Source organism: Cyprinodon tularosa, unplaced genomic scaffold (assembly GCF_016077235.1).
Source record: "Cyprinodon tularosa strain WSP-4 unplaced genomic scaffold, ASM1607723v1 ctg498, whole genome shotgun sequence".
Taxonomy (NCBI): Eukaryota; Metazoa; Chordata; class Actinopteri; order Cyprinodontiformes; family Cyprinodontidae; genus Cyprinodon; species Cyprinodon tularosa.
The window spans coordinates 156848-171843 of record NW_024039227.1 but is presented as its reverse complement, the minus strand read 5'-3'; the positions used below and the strand labels follow the sequence as shown (position 1 = coordinate 171843).

At 43.6% G+C, this 14996-nt stretch overlaps 1 protein-coding gene across 3 annotated transcripts in view; it reads left to right on the top strand.

Moving 5' to 3' along the window:
- The window catches only part of arid1ab (AT rich interactive domain 1Ab (SWI-like)), a 78743-nt gene that overhangs the window by 50910 nt on the left and 12837 nt on the right, over nt 1-14996 (top strand). The gene's annotated exons all lie outside the window — the stretch shown is intronic.

The following is a 14996-nucleotide window of genomic DNA, read 5'->3' as shown; positions in this document are numbered from 1 at the left end:
ATAAAGAGCACATTTCTATACGTGTTTAAGTCAGAATGATTTGACATTTATGACTTTAAAGGGAAAGTATTTAGTAAACGTTTGACAGATTTCCTGCTTCAGATTGTTGTTTGTATCTGGTATGAGCTGCAGGATGAACAGCCGTCCAGACGTCTCCTCATCCAGGCCAGTCATCTTCCACCAGGCGTCGTTAAAGCTAGCATTGCTAAAGCTGTGAGTGCTGAGAAGCGTCTGCTGGAAGGTGCCGGTTAGAGGAGCAGCAGTAGTGTTGTGGTGGAGGGGGGGGGGGGAGGGACTAGCTGAGCAGGCCAGACTGGTTCCTGGTTTGTTTTCACCTCAGTACTGGGACACCTGAACAGTCTAACCGTTGTTTGAACTGAAACCTCTTTGCGTTTTAACAGTCGGTGCACAAAGCTGAGCTGGAGGAGCGTTCAGTGAAGGCAGCACACAAAACAATGCAGCTGAATTCCTCATTCGAAGCCCTCGTGGTTTTCCAGCTCATCCTGTGACCTACAAACGTTTGTCATTTCTAGGAAAGGAAATGAATAAAGTGCTGTGAGGAGGGAAGGGGGAAAAAACGGGACATTTTTGTCCTCTTCAATGAGTCCTGTTATTGACTTAGTCTGTAATGAATAACCCTAGTTGCTGATTAAAAGGGCTCTCCAGCAGTTTTACTCATGAAGGGTTTTGCTCTTCACCAGGAGTGCTGCACAGCTAGTGAAAACGGTCGATGAATGTCTGCTGCAGCTCCTCTGGGAGCTTTCAGTGCAATCAACTCAGCCATGTTTTCAAGACGTTCTCTGGGAGCTTTATCAGAGCAGAAAGGTGTTTTTAAATTTTTTTTTAAAAGAATGGATTTCATAAGCTTACGGCGGCTAATAACCGAAACCTTCACGTCCTCAAATGATTTCACATTCAAATCGATGCAACAAAAACTACATGATTTGATATGATAGAGAGACACAAACGGCAGATAATCGTAAAGTTGAAGAAAAAACTGTATTTACAGACAGACATCTGAAAAATGTTGGATTCATTTTGTTAACTCAGATGGCTGTAAATAAAACCCAGAAGAAGGGAGAAAAATCAAATCATGAGCCAGAGAATAAACAGCACTGCTGCTGAGAGAAACGCTGAGCGGGAAGTTAGGCTGCTTTCAGTCTGAGGATCATTTATTTGTAAAGAATAACCAGGATTCTGATGTTCAGCTGAGAAATCACTTACTGATTATCTTTATCTCCTCTTGAGCTTTAGTTTAGATTCAGCAGACATGGGCAGCTTGTTTATGAAAAGATATCTGAATCCTCAGAAAACACCTGAAGAGCCATGTTTTGCTAGCCTGGTAAACCAGACTAAATGTGAGATTAAATGTGTAATTTAGTCTGGACCCGATGAATGAGACATCGGAAGATTGTTGATGAGAACAACCCGCTGTCTTTCAAACCATGTCTGTGCCTATTGGCCAATTAGCACAACTGACTGTGACGTAGTAAGCGCAACAGAAATCCAGTGGGGGAGAGTAAACAAACAGCCTGTCTGTAAAACGGCAATTACGTCTTTCTTAAAAATGCATAGAACCTCTTCCTGCTCAAGTTTCAACGAAAAGTCTAAACCTTCCAAAACTGATTCCAAAGCTGAGTCAAACCAGAAATTTTCAATAGTTGTTGCCATCTTCCTTGTGCTTTCTCCAGCGTTGTGGAGCTTTGTTGTCATGCCCTCAAAACCCCGCCCGCTTTGCATCCAAAAATTCAAAACACATCTCTGCGTTGTGATTGGCCCGCCACTTCTAGGGCCTGGGGCCTTGATCGAGGCTAGGCCACTCGCAGGCAAAAATTATTTTGGCCCCTGGCGGGTGGGGCTAGTTTACTAGGCTACCGTTTTGCATTATTTGGGGCCCTATGAGGAAAGGCTGTGCGTCGGGAAACCAACACTGCGTGTCTCCCTGATGTGGCAGCAAAGCCTGTGGGATTTATGTATTTAAAGGAAAAGTCCGGTCATATTCAGAATACAAACTTCTGAAAGTACTTTAAATATGAAATTATTACATACTGTTTAATAAATGATAGGTGTTTTTAATTAAGAGTCATTTAATTTGAATTTGCTTTACTGGAGGCATCCATGTTTGTCAAAGAAGTCTACTGCCCCCTACCGGTTTGTGACGTCACGGTGCGGTATCGGCTGTTGATCAAGTCCCAGTGCTGTATCTGGTGTTTGTCACAACGCGCTATTATCCAAGTCATCATGAAAATTAGGGCTGCAACAACGAATCGATAAAATCGATAAAAATCGACTTTTAAAAGCGTTGGCAACGAATTTCATCATCGATTAGTTGTGTCGCGTGATTAATGCGTCATCCGCCGCCGCCGTCATCACATCCACTTGACTGAAGCGGGGGAAGAAGAAAAATACGGCAGAGCGAGCCAGCGCTGCAGGTGCAGTGTTGCCAACTCAGCGACTTTTCAGACCCCTCCAGCGATTATTTTTCAAAAAAGCGACTAGCGACAAATCTGGCGACTTTTTACGGTGTCACTGGCGGCTTTTGGAGACTCTTACGTGAAAGCATGTATCGTTCCTACTCTGCAGGAGTCCCTCTCAGCGCTGCAGTCAGAGCAGCAGGATGTTTACCCTCAGCGTCCAGACTGCAAATGAGGCGCGCATGCGCCGGGATTGACGGCGCAAATTGATCACAATAATTAAAATAGCCTGAAAAAAGTCGTAACATGCAACTTTTGTCAAAACAAATTAACATGGCACGGAACCACCATGTTTGTTTGGTTTTAAAGTGGGAAAACGTAACGTTAGTTTCTCAGGTAGCTCATCTGATGCTTTCCTTACCTTGTTAGTAGGTTACAGACAGTGATAAGGTTGGCTACTTGTTTTACTTTTAATTTCATTTGAATTAGCTTAAGCAGCGTTTATATTTACTTTATAAATAAATTAACTTGCAAATTATGAGGGCAAGGCTTTTAAAGTTTAAATCTTCTGGCAAAGATAAAGTAAAGATCCTGCAATTTATGGAAGTAAAGCAGAATAAAATCCAGCAAGATCAGTAATATGTCAATTAATTATATGCCACATTCCCATGTAAATATCTGTCTTTGGAGGATGTGTTTTTTAGCACCCCTAGTTCTCTCATTTTTATTCCAAATACAATTTATAATTTGAATCACAGGGTTATTTTTATCTCTATGGTTCAGTATTTTCTCAAGTAGCATCTTTAACTGTTATACTTCCCTGTCTTAAAAGGCAGAACTCTTCTAGTCTAAAAAAAAACTCATTTGTTGAAATGGGGGGGCCTATTGTTTGAACCCCTTAGGGGCTTTTAAAAACAAAAATGTCTTTTTTTGCCTGCCTTGTCTGGTAGCTCCCATTGATTTTGCTTGTAAAGCGGAGAGAATGGCGCTAGGCTTACCGCACCGTGACGTCACTGCCGGAAGATGGCAGGAGGGAGGGGTTACTAAATTTGGACAAAAATGGCCGCTCCCAGACTCAGTGATCACAACAAAGATTATTATCTTAATTTTTTTTACTGATTAATGCTAAATTCATTAAATTACCGCAAACTTGGCTGGAAAACGAGGAATTTAGGACATGGCTCCCATCTGTTGACGGTAAAGATGATGAAAGATTTTGTTGTTTTATATATATATATATATATATATATATTAGGGATGCACGATATAATCGGCCCCCTATCAGTATCGGTCTGTATTGGCCTTAAAATTGAATATCGGACATCGGCCACCCCACCGATATTTAACTCGATATTTGATCAGCTTCTGAGTTTCTAAAGTCTAAAAAAAAAATAAAAAAAATACTACTTCTTCTTCTTCCTCAAAAACTTCTTTTTTACAGACTTAAAAACTTCTAAAGACGAGGGAAAAAATATTGATACATTAAAATATCACAATATCTTCATATGCTGATATATTGCCATTTAAAAACACCATATCAATCTCTTTTACTAATGAAATATTGCTATATGTCATCGTTATGCTACGAAATCCCCCGAAAATTCACGAAATTTTGCCATATTTTTATATGTTGATATATTGACGCGGTATCGATCTATTTTACTAACAAAATCTCACAAGAATTAGCAAAATATCACGATAGTTTGTAACAGAACAATGAAATTTCACGAGATTTTGAAAGTAAAATAGATCGATACAGAGTTTCTAAAAATCAATTTGATATCGGCATATGAAAATATATTTGAGTATATTATTTTTCAAAGTGTCAGAAATGGATAACAAAACTGCTATTTTCAATGACTACTTATTTTTGTCCAGCTTTAACATCGGTATCGGTATCGGTTATCGGCTACATGAGTTTTAAAATATTGGCATATCAGATATCGGCCAAAATTCCAATATCGTGCATCCCTAATATATATATATATTAGAGTTACATATTTCTGTATAAACCTTGTTTAAAGAGCAATAAACACTGTGCTCCATTTCCCTCCAGCGTGTGCTCTACCTTATGTTTAGTCTCACCAATTTGATAAAAATCCTGAAAGTTTGTATCAGTGTGTGTTCTCTGTGGGGGGGCCGGGAGCAGATGGAGGCAGACCAGGCTCTTGTTGTCACCGTCAGGTTTTATCTGCTCACTGGATGTAACACTTCCAGTTACCGTTTGCTAAACTACCAGATCACCATTAACTTCTTTTCACTCGTTCCCTCTCTACATCCCCCCCCACGCACACACACACATCTACTCCTTATCCTCCCTCTACTCTTTTGTACACCCTGAGGGGCTAATCCCAGGCAGCGACGCCCACTTCTTGTAGCGCTCTTCTTCTCTTACATGCCTGAAAGTGCTTTGGGTTTCAGAAGAAGGTCACATGGTGGCCACAGTCTCACGCCCAAGTTTGTTTTTCAGATTTGCTGCTCCTTGTTTCTCTGATCACTCCAGCCTGAACATCTTCATCTGAATGGGTTTCAACTTTTGAGGGCAGGTTAAGTGTTTTTTGTCAAACAAATCATTTCTTTGTTGACGTATCTAATGTTTCTCCTGCTCGCCTCCCTACATTTATAGTAAAGTAGATAATTTTTCAGCCTTTTCCTACTTTTTTTTTTTTTTGCTTCTTTCAGTATTGAGCCTAATTGGCGACGCTAAGCTCTCCTAAAATGTTCTTGAAGGATGGTTGTCTATCCCTATCCTGTAATGAGCTATCATGGGAACAAACTATTCAAATGAGTTTAGAATTGCATTTATTATTTAAAGGAAACATCACTGATTAGCACAACATTAGAATATTGGCAATGTTTTTCATACAATTCTGAACTAAACGAAGTTTGTGGTGCAATCTTTGAAAACAACAGTCAGTTTTTCAGCGTAGAAAAGATCAACTAGCTCCACAGGTAGCTTGTCGAGGAGAGAAACGGTTAATCAAATAAGCTCTGAGACAGTTTTCATGTCAAAGGGATGAAAGGGAGCACATAAAGTTGTTGACAGTAAAAGCTGAGCCCATAGCTACAGTAGAAGCCATTCAAAATGTTCCCTCTTTCCTTGATGAGTCCTTGGCTGGTCCCCTACAATTCCTTTTTAAATATCAATCTTTGTACTAAAATATTCTTTCCGTCATAATTTGTGGACATTAAGATCTAAATAGAAGCCTCCACCCCTGGTCAGAGCCTTTAATTTAGTGAAAGGTTGGAGTAAAAGTCAGAGTAAACAGTTTATGCCCAGGAGAAGGCCAGTGCCTGCAAGTTGGAGGGGATTTACTGGGAGTTGCAGGGTAGTAGGCTGCCATTCAGCTGGCGTTAAACTGGGAAGGGCGATTTTGAATGGCTGCTACTGTTTGTCTAGAAGGGAAACAGGACTAAGCACTGGCCCAAAGCTGGCCCAACTCTATAAGCAACAACCGAAGGAGTTGATGGCAGCAGCCCTGCTTATATTTCCCTCCCGGATGGTGTTTCAGCTGAACATGAGCAGACTAGATGAAGCTACACACAAAACCAGAGAGAGCTTGAAGTAATGAGTGAAACTAACAATAAGTGCAGAATAGAAATGGAAAGAAACAAAATCATCAATAGTGTCCCCCATGTCCTCCAGGAGCCTGAGCATCTAGCAGCATAACAATAGAGATAGTTCAGGGTTACCCGAGTCCCCGAAGGACGAGATAGCAAAAGTTGGATCCAGAAACATTTGCTGCTCTGGTAGAAACATGATTAAATTGGTCTTAATACAGGGTTGCCAAGGGTCATTAAAAATAAGTAAAAGTCATTAAATTATTCCATAAAAATTCAAAAAAATTCAAAATTTTTACGGAATGACTATGACCTGGATGACTGAGAACCTTCATCAGCTCATTAAATTATTATTTTTTAAATTAAAGCTACAGTGTGTAATAATTACAGGGATATACAGTCAGAAATGTAATATATTATACATAACTATGTTATTTATCATCATCTACGAGCTCAGCCTCTTAACCTTAATATTTGCGTTGCCTTAGAATTCGTTATTTATAATTACATAGGAGCGGGTCTCGCAGCCATGGAGGCAGACATCTTTGCGCTACGGCAGCGCAGAGCCAACAAACTAGCGATTGCGAGATCGCCCATTACGAGAGATGAACTGAGACGGTACTGAAATCTATACCCTACACAGACTAATGAAATACTATCTGTAAAATTATCTATGTAAACAAACCTCATCACTTGAGAAGGTAGGTGATGCGGACGTCGTGGAAGACATTTTGTCCCCTAACGCTCGCCGTACTGTTGGGGGGGGAGAAGCGGTGGGGGGGAGATGTTCATGTTGCTGCGGTCTGCAGTCTGAACGTTAGATGTCGCTAAAAATTACACACTGTAGCTTTAAGGCCTGAATTGGTAGTAAAATATATTAAATGTGATTATTGTGGCATTTAAAATTCTTTATTAAAAAAAAAAAGATTCTAAAAACAATTTTGTCAGATACATTGCAATATATTTGCACCGAACTGCTTCCGGTTGATCGTAAAGCCGTACGTTCAGAAAAGAAGGTCGGAGAAAAACCTAGAGAATGGGAAATGCTAATTTCAATAAGTGGCTGGAAAACGAGGAATTCGGGACATGGCTGCAGCCTGTCGACGGTAAAGATGACGAAAAATGTTGCCGTGTATACATGAGAGTCTTGGGTACTTGTTGATGGCATTAAAATTATTTCTAAGAGCATTAAATTGGAGTTACTCATTCCTGTATGAACCCTGTAATAGCTATAAAGAGCAAAAATAATCTCTACTGGCAATGGACAAAAAGTACGTTTTTTGTTCTTATCTTACACACTGACATTTTTAACTTGGTTATATAAACCTACAGAAAATACTGGCACACCTAAATCTACTATTGAGTGCAACATTAGTAATAAAGAAATTTCAATGGATTTAAAATAGTTTTAAAATAGATTCATATATCTTTTAATTTCCAAAACTTCTTAATAAATAGCCCTCTGTGCTTTGTTGTTGTTTTTAGACACTAAGACATCTTTTGTTGTCATTTCATTTTCTACAGCTCTTATGACATTTCCATTTCTTAATTTCTTAATTTTATTAGTGATTGCTGTTTTTTAGAAACGGTAACTTCCTCGGCAGAGATTGCTCTCTCTCCTGATGCGTTCAAGTTACAGAAAAAAGATTCGATTATCAAAATCCTAATTTCTCCTCGCCTCTAAAATTTACTTTTTCAAGACCTTCATTAACAGACATCACGCAGGCCGGTCTGTTTTTGACGGCTGTTGATGCTGCGTTCACTGACATATATTAATACCGGTAATTTTTCCCCCTAATTTCTATCTGAGCCCCCCCTCCCTCAGTAATATAGTTACTGTGAGCTCATAGACCACCTCCATCCCAGCAGCAGGTCCTCTCTCTTAATGACCTTTAATTTTATGTACAAACCCCCCTGATGTGAAAGTAAATGATCTTCCATTTTTCCTGTACCCCCCCACCCCCCCAGTTTGCCTGGACTCGGCTCTCCTGCAGCAGCGCTGCTTGTTTTTGCGACATAGCTGTCGGCCTTCTCTGATTGCTCCCGTCCTTCCCAGCCTCCTCTAGCTTCTCTGCTACGTTACTGTTTTATTCTTTCTCTTCATGTTTAATACTCCTATATTTCTCCTCTCAGTCCCTGTTCAGTCTAAAGTCTCATTTTCTCTTTCCCTCGCCTGTGCCCTCTGCCCCCCCCCTCCTCTCAGTAAATCAGCTTTCATAACGCCGTGCAGCGCAGCTCTGCTCTGCGAAGCCTCTGACGCTGACATTATTCAGAGTCCGGGGCCAGCTTCCTGTTGCTATTCTGGGGCCCAGGCTTCCTGTGTGGACGTGTCTCATTCAGGTTCCAGGGCCCCCCTCCCTCCTTCCCTCCCTCCCTCTCCTTCTCTCTGCTTCCCTCTGTATGATTTTTAATTAACGTGCTTGAGAAAATCCAATCTGCTGATGAAGAGCGTTGTTTTTGGACTGTTTCTCTGCTGCAGAAAAGCGTACTTCGCTCTCTGCTAGCTCCCCCCCCCCCCCCCCCCCTCACGCTCACTCACACCCAGAACACTCTCTTTTCGTTTAGCTTCACTCTCTCACACGCCCCTCCCCTCTGCCTCCATTTCTGCTGGGCTGAGCTAGTTTTGCAGCACAAAGACTGTGGCTGACTGCAGCACCGTCTGTCCTCTGCTGAGGAAAAAATCTGCTGAGGCTGGATGGATGAACACAGCTCTGAGGAAACAGTCGCAGGCAGAGGAACACCTTTCCCTCTTCCTCGTTAGATCACTAATAGTCATGCGCCTCCACCCCCAGCCCCCCAGATCAGGTTGTTTATGTGCAAGTTAGAGGAGAGGGGAGGGGCCACGGCGGTCCAGGAGAGCGGTCTCCCTCCTCTGGTTGTAACCCAGCAGCCTTCACCTCGGGCTGGGCAGCTGCCTCGCTCTGCTGCGTTTGGTGCTACTATTGTTATACAAAAAACACGCCACCACCCCCCACCCATTCTCCTCATTATTCAAAGCCCCCCTCCCTCCCCATCTCTGTAGCTGCTGAAGTGTTTCCCAATATTTTAGGCCCAATATTAAAGTGAAGCTTTTACACCTCAGTTTGAAGGATGGATTTACTGTTCCTGGTTTCTTTTAGATGCTGCTAACCTGCTAACTGCTAGCTCATATTTGGAAGAGTCCTTCGAAATATGAGCACCCCCCCCAGCCAAACCCCCACCCTCCCACTCACAGAGTAGCTCCTCTCCATCCTGTAATGGCTGCTGCTGCCTTGCTTTAGCTCTTTTCTCCATTTCTATCCCTCATAGTAGGGTGGGAGTGCCCCCTTATGGTTGTGCTCAGGCCTGCAAACCTTCAGCATGGGGCGGTGTGTGTTTGGGGGGGTTAGAGCTGCCGTTCCTCCAGCTCATGGTGGACCTCTGAGTCGGCGTATGAGGCCAGGTGGCCGAGTTGCACACAGGTCACCTGTCTGTCTGCTGCTGATGCTCGGTGGCGGCGCTGCGTCCAAACACGCTGGACAGAGGCGCTCTGATGAGTTTGTGTCAAAGTAGCTGAGCTTAGAGTTTCAGTTGATGTTGTCTTTTACACGGAAGAAACGCCTCCTGCCATGCCCCCCCCCCCCTCACCCGGCCGGGGAGGCGAGATGGTTGGAAAATGAGCAGGAACTTCAGGAGAAAAACTGCTGAATATTTAGGAGGCAGGGGGGGGTTGTCCTCTCATGGAGTGTCAGGCGTCCTGAGCGTGAAAGGCCTGCTGTAATTAAAGTGCAGGCGGCGACAGAGGATGGGGGGGCGGGGGGGTAGCGGCTCTGCGCTTCCTGTAACAATGACAGGCTTCTTCTTTTGTAGTCTCTGACTGCGCCGTGACCCTGCCAGGCACGCAGGGAGGCCTCCCAGAGACAGGCAGACAGAGGAGGGCGGAGGGGGGGGACTGTTGGCTCTAATGTGTCAACCACGTGGATCACGGTAACCATGGCAGCGATACAGATGCAGCCAGTTTTCTTCCCCCTCCTCTAATAAGGCCTGAGTCGACCCTGGAGGGAGTGAGCTCAGGCTTCACCACTAAAACCACAAACTTCACTGTTTTCCTTTCAGATCAGATTTATTTCTGTTGAAAAGTGTTTCTGTGTGCCGACCTGCGGGTCAGAACTTTGTAGAACCGCCTTTAAAATGTCTCCCAAGCTAAGAGATTTCCTTCTCTCTCCAAAAAAAAAAATACCTGAAGCATCAGCTGGTCTCCCCATCATGATGCTGCCACCACTATGTATCATCATGCAGACCTTTATCTTTTAGTCCTGGTAGGATAATTATCCTTGATGATTTGTGAGTTTATTACACCTTAATATTAGCTGCCTGTTGCGTATCAGAACTGATGTTTTCCTCAATAGTTTATCTAATTAGGCCAGTTCCTCCAGCAATTTAGGACTGGAATGAGAGCGGAGTCCTTCAGCTAAAAACGAAGTGTAATATTTTGATAAGACTGGAGGCATGGATGTCTCCTCTGCTAAAGTGTATGATGTAGCAATGTGATGATGTTTAAAATGCCTCTAACTGTTAATTGGGGCCACTTCCCGTGAGGTGAGCCCGGTTGGTGAGCAGCTGCCTTCTGTAACTCTAAGTAACTTCTATGATCTGAGTAGGATTACAATTTGTATCAAAATCTGTTGTCTTGGTCGTGCTTTGGTGGCGCAGTGGTTAGCGCACATGACCCATGTATGGAGGCCTTAAGGGCAGTTTAGACTTCTGCAGCATCAAATGTCGTTTGGGTCTGATCGCGAACCAGTTTATGCTTCTGCACCGTCGGTCTGGAATTTCTAGGGACACAAAACAGTTTCCTGCCAAAGCTCAAGGGGAAGCACATTCGTGAAATCGCGAGAACTTCGGTTGATGCTCACAAGGACTTTGGCGGCGCCGTTGGGAGTGTGTTGTGTCTGCAAGATTTCACGGTCGCGGAGATGGATCTAGAGTTGCTAGACATCGAAGAGGAACAGGTTGTGTTAATGGAGCGAACCTCCTTGATTAAGCTTTCGTCGCAGTTGTCCATTGTAGCCTTTCCTCGGTTTTTAAAAATGGCGCGCTCCTGCACCGAATTGGAATACCAAGAAAAGAATACCAAGGACCAATCACAGCTGCTTTTTGTCTGCGCACTTCCACTTGAGGTCTGCATGTGTTTGCGACCGTCCAACGCGTAGTCAGCATTTTTTTGAGGTTTGAGGAGACAGTTGCAGAACCTCTGTGCGGGGGGGCGTGGTCACGCACAGAGACAGCTTTGACAGTTGCAGAGGCTACGCGTCAGAAGCTTAAATTGGCCTTTAGTCCTTAAAGGTGGTCGACTCGGGTTCGAATCCGACCTGTGGTCTTTCCCTCTCTCATACCCTCTTTCCTGTCAGCCTACTGTCTAAAAAAACAGCCACTAGTGCTGTAAAAACTCCAAAAAAAAGTTGGTATATCTCAGGGTTATTTACTACAAATACATTATGAAGTGTTATTTAAAAAGTTTGTTCAGAGAAATCTCTTTTCAGGAAACCAAACCCGAGTGGGAAAGCCTCAAGGTGCAGACGCAGAGCTCTCCTTTAACAGCTCCTATCTCTGTTTTAGCTCTTTAGCGTACGTTATGTAGCAGGAAATCCCAATAAACCCTCCACAACGTCAGCAGTGGGATGAGAACAAGTTGCAGGGCTGAACGCCCTGTGGTGACACCACTGGCCTCGGTCGTACCTCCACGTTCCACCGCTGCCTCCTTTCTGCTTCTCACACTTGGGAATAGAGAAAAGAAAGGGGGGGCATGGCAGCCTAATGGCTCTGTTCAGGCTTGATTGATTCAGTGAAGTAATCTGCAAATGGAATACATTAGGACGGCGGAGAGCTGAGGAGATGACTCAGAGAGCAGCAGAGAACATTGGGAACGCTGGGAAACACTGAAGCATCGTCACCCAAAATAATAACAATCCTGGAAATTTTCCTTGGTGGTTTTCAGTGTTTGTTTTGTTTTTCTGACACATCTGATGTTTACAGACAGGACTTTATTGGGTGGGGGGGCGGTTCTGGGATGTTTAGCGATGATGAATCCTGTTCAGCAGTTCTCAGCTCTGTAGTTCCATGTTAGGCAGTGCTGGGAAAGGCACAAAATGGCTGCCACAGAGAGAGCCTCCTACAGCAGAGACCTGCAGCTCTCTCCTTCGCTCCACAGCAGCTTTCTCTGCTTTTCCTGGATGTTAACAACAAAAATAAAAATCCTCCTTTTCACACTAAATTCACAGCATCAGTTATATCTATAGATGCTGCTGCTGTGACCCTCCTCAGAGCTCATTATACCCCCCCCCCCACACACACACACACACACACACACATACACTCACAGATCAGACCTATTTAAACACCCCACCACTCATGGCTGCTCCACGTTTTCCTCATCATTTGCCGTCTAATAATGACTGTGTTGAATAGGAGAGCCTCAATAGCAGCGTCCCCCCCCCCCCATATCTGTCTCTCGCTGTCCAGCTTGTGCAGTCAGCAGAACAGGCTGGTGCTGTGCAGTATTGAGTTAGGAAAAATCAATGACTGCAGAGTGGGAGTAGGTAGGAGCCTGTGTGTGTGTGTGTGTGTGTGTGTGTGTGTGTGTGTGTGTGTGTGTGTGTGTGTGTGTGTGTGTGTGTGTGTGTGTGTGTGTGTGTGTGTGTGTGTGTGTGTGTGTGTGTGTGTGTGTGTGTGTGTGTGTGTGTGTGTGTGTGTGTGTGTGTGTGTGTGTGTGCAATGCTTGTGCAAAGCCAGGCTGAGGAATCAGAGCTGTCAGATATTTACAGAATGTCAGGAGAGCTCACTTTGTAAGCCGTGCATACGATATGTGCCGCTGTAGGCTCTGAGAAGGGTTTGTTTGGAGCTGCTGTTTTCACACCGAGAGGGGAAAAAAATCTTTTTTGGATTAGATTTAGTTGTGTCGCTGTTGAATTATGGATTATTATTCTTATAAAACCTTCATGTTTGCATTAAACTGGGAGGTCAGGCTTCTCTTATGACATCTGATTCTGGTCCCTCCTGAAAACTTCTCACCAGCAGCTCCTCTTTTGGGCCAAATATACTGTAAAGTCGAACCCTTTTGTATATAAATAAAATCTGCTTCTTGGCTCTTTAATCCTTTATGGCTTTTCTGTTTTCTTTATTTTATTGGATTCGTTGTGTTTTACTGGAAGGTAGAGAAACTACCTTCATGGATTCTAGTTACTCTACTTCTGTACATATTTGAAGAATATTTACAGTGTTTACATTTTTGTGGAAGATTGATCCTAATAGATATGTTGGTCCAGTTTTAAATGTGGTTATTGAGGAGTTTTATTTTCCTTTTTTTTGTCCCATTTGGATATGACGCTGCAGCTTTGAGCATCGACTGATATCGATACTGATCAGCACCAATAATAGGCACCTTTATTGCTCACCTTGTTGGGAGGTATATTAGAAGAGGCCTAATCAGTTATGTTATAGGTATGAAACCAACCCACAAACTTATTATTAATCTTTTAGGGCCCTCTCACACCTTAGATTTAGCCAGCGTATGCCCGATGTCCCAGAATCTCCTAAAGTGCTTGCATAAGATGAACTTTCTATGTATTTTTTTAATTTTGGGCGTATACATAGAGTACATAAGTTCTCCAGAACCTATGTTCAATGACAGCCTAACTTATATATAACGCACGGCAGCGTAATGTCCATGAATGTCACGAGCCAGTGTCCTGAGAGGGGCAGCAATGCACTGGAGGCGTCCATTCTGGATAAAAAGATTTCTTTGATCGCGGTATTAACCTAGCTGCTGTTTATCACCCGCCAGAAAGAAAGAAAGGTTTGCAGTTGCAGCAGATTCAGCGTCATGTCTGCTTGGAAGTTTGATGGTCGTGGTCGAATGCAGGGAGGATCAATCACACTCACCTTCACGCTCATCCTATGATGGGGATGCAGTCTGGACGAGGACGGTTTCCTCTTGTGAAACCCCTTTATACCAGAACGCTGCAAATATGCCATTATACAGTATCTGTAAGTTAGAAACATGTGCAGCGCTCGTCTGGAACACGTCAGATACGTTGATATGCGTTGGAGACAAGTTCTCGGTAGGTTATGCAGAAGTTATGCACACATTAATCATAGGTTTTGGATAACCTAGATGCCACAATTTATGAGTTACTGACACTTAACGTAGGTCACCCCCGCCATGCTTCTGTGTTTACATCTGAGAGGAAGAAAATCAGACAAATAAGACAACACCCCCGATTTTACGTCATGTTTGGATTCTCCCGTTTTAAGGTGGAAGTTTGGAATTGTGAGATTTTCAGAGAAAGGAAGCGTAGATAAGGTTTGAACTCCTCTGTACGTCCATTTCACCCACTGAACTATCGTTATTCATCTATGACAATGGAATCTCTGTTTTGCATTCTAAGACCCTTTAAAAGTTTTTACATCCAGTTGTTGTATGTGTTGCTATGGTGACCAGGACAGAAATGTAAAAACTAGCTTAGCCTAGCTTTTCTTTGTTTTTTCTGGGGGACAAAGTATGACAGAAAATACGAACTAAATGTATCTGCAGTACAAAGGTTGGAAATGGTGGGATAATTTGGACCCATCCTTTTAAATGAACCCGGTCTGTTTGGTTCTGGTTCTGAATCTCAGGCAGTGAAGAGGTTGTCCTTGTGGAAACTGGTTGGGACCGGCTCAGCCCGCCGTCAGATGACCGGTCTTGTGATGTCTCCTTAGAGTTGGGTCCAAACAGGAGAACTGAGGGCCGGGTCAGCTGAGCAAGGATCCGGGCCGGGTCAGAACCTTGTGCTGTTTGATCCCCGCTGTCTGCCTCACTGGGCTCAGATGTCCTGCTGCACTAAGAACCTTGGTTCTACTGAACCCACATCAGGTCAGGAGGCTTTAAGCCTGTGCTTTGGTAGCAGCGAGGGAGGGAGAGGCCTGTGGAGGAGGAGGGGGGAGGATTCTGAATCAGCGTTCTCCTCCTGTCACTCCCTCTGGGGTTCCTCCATCAGGTCACATCCCAAAAATAGCAGCGGA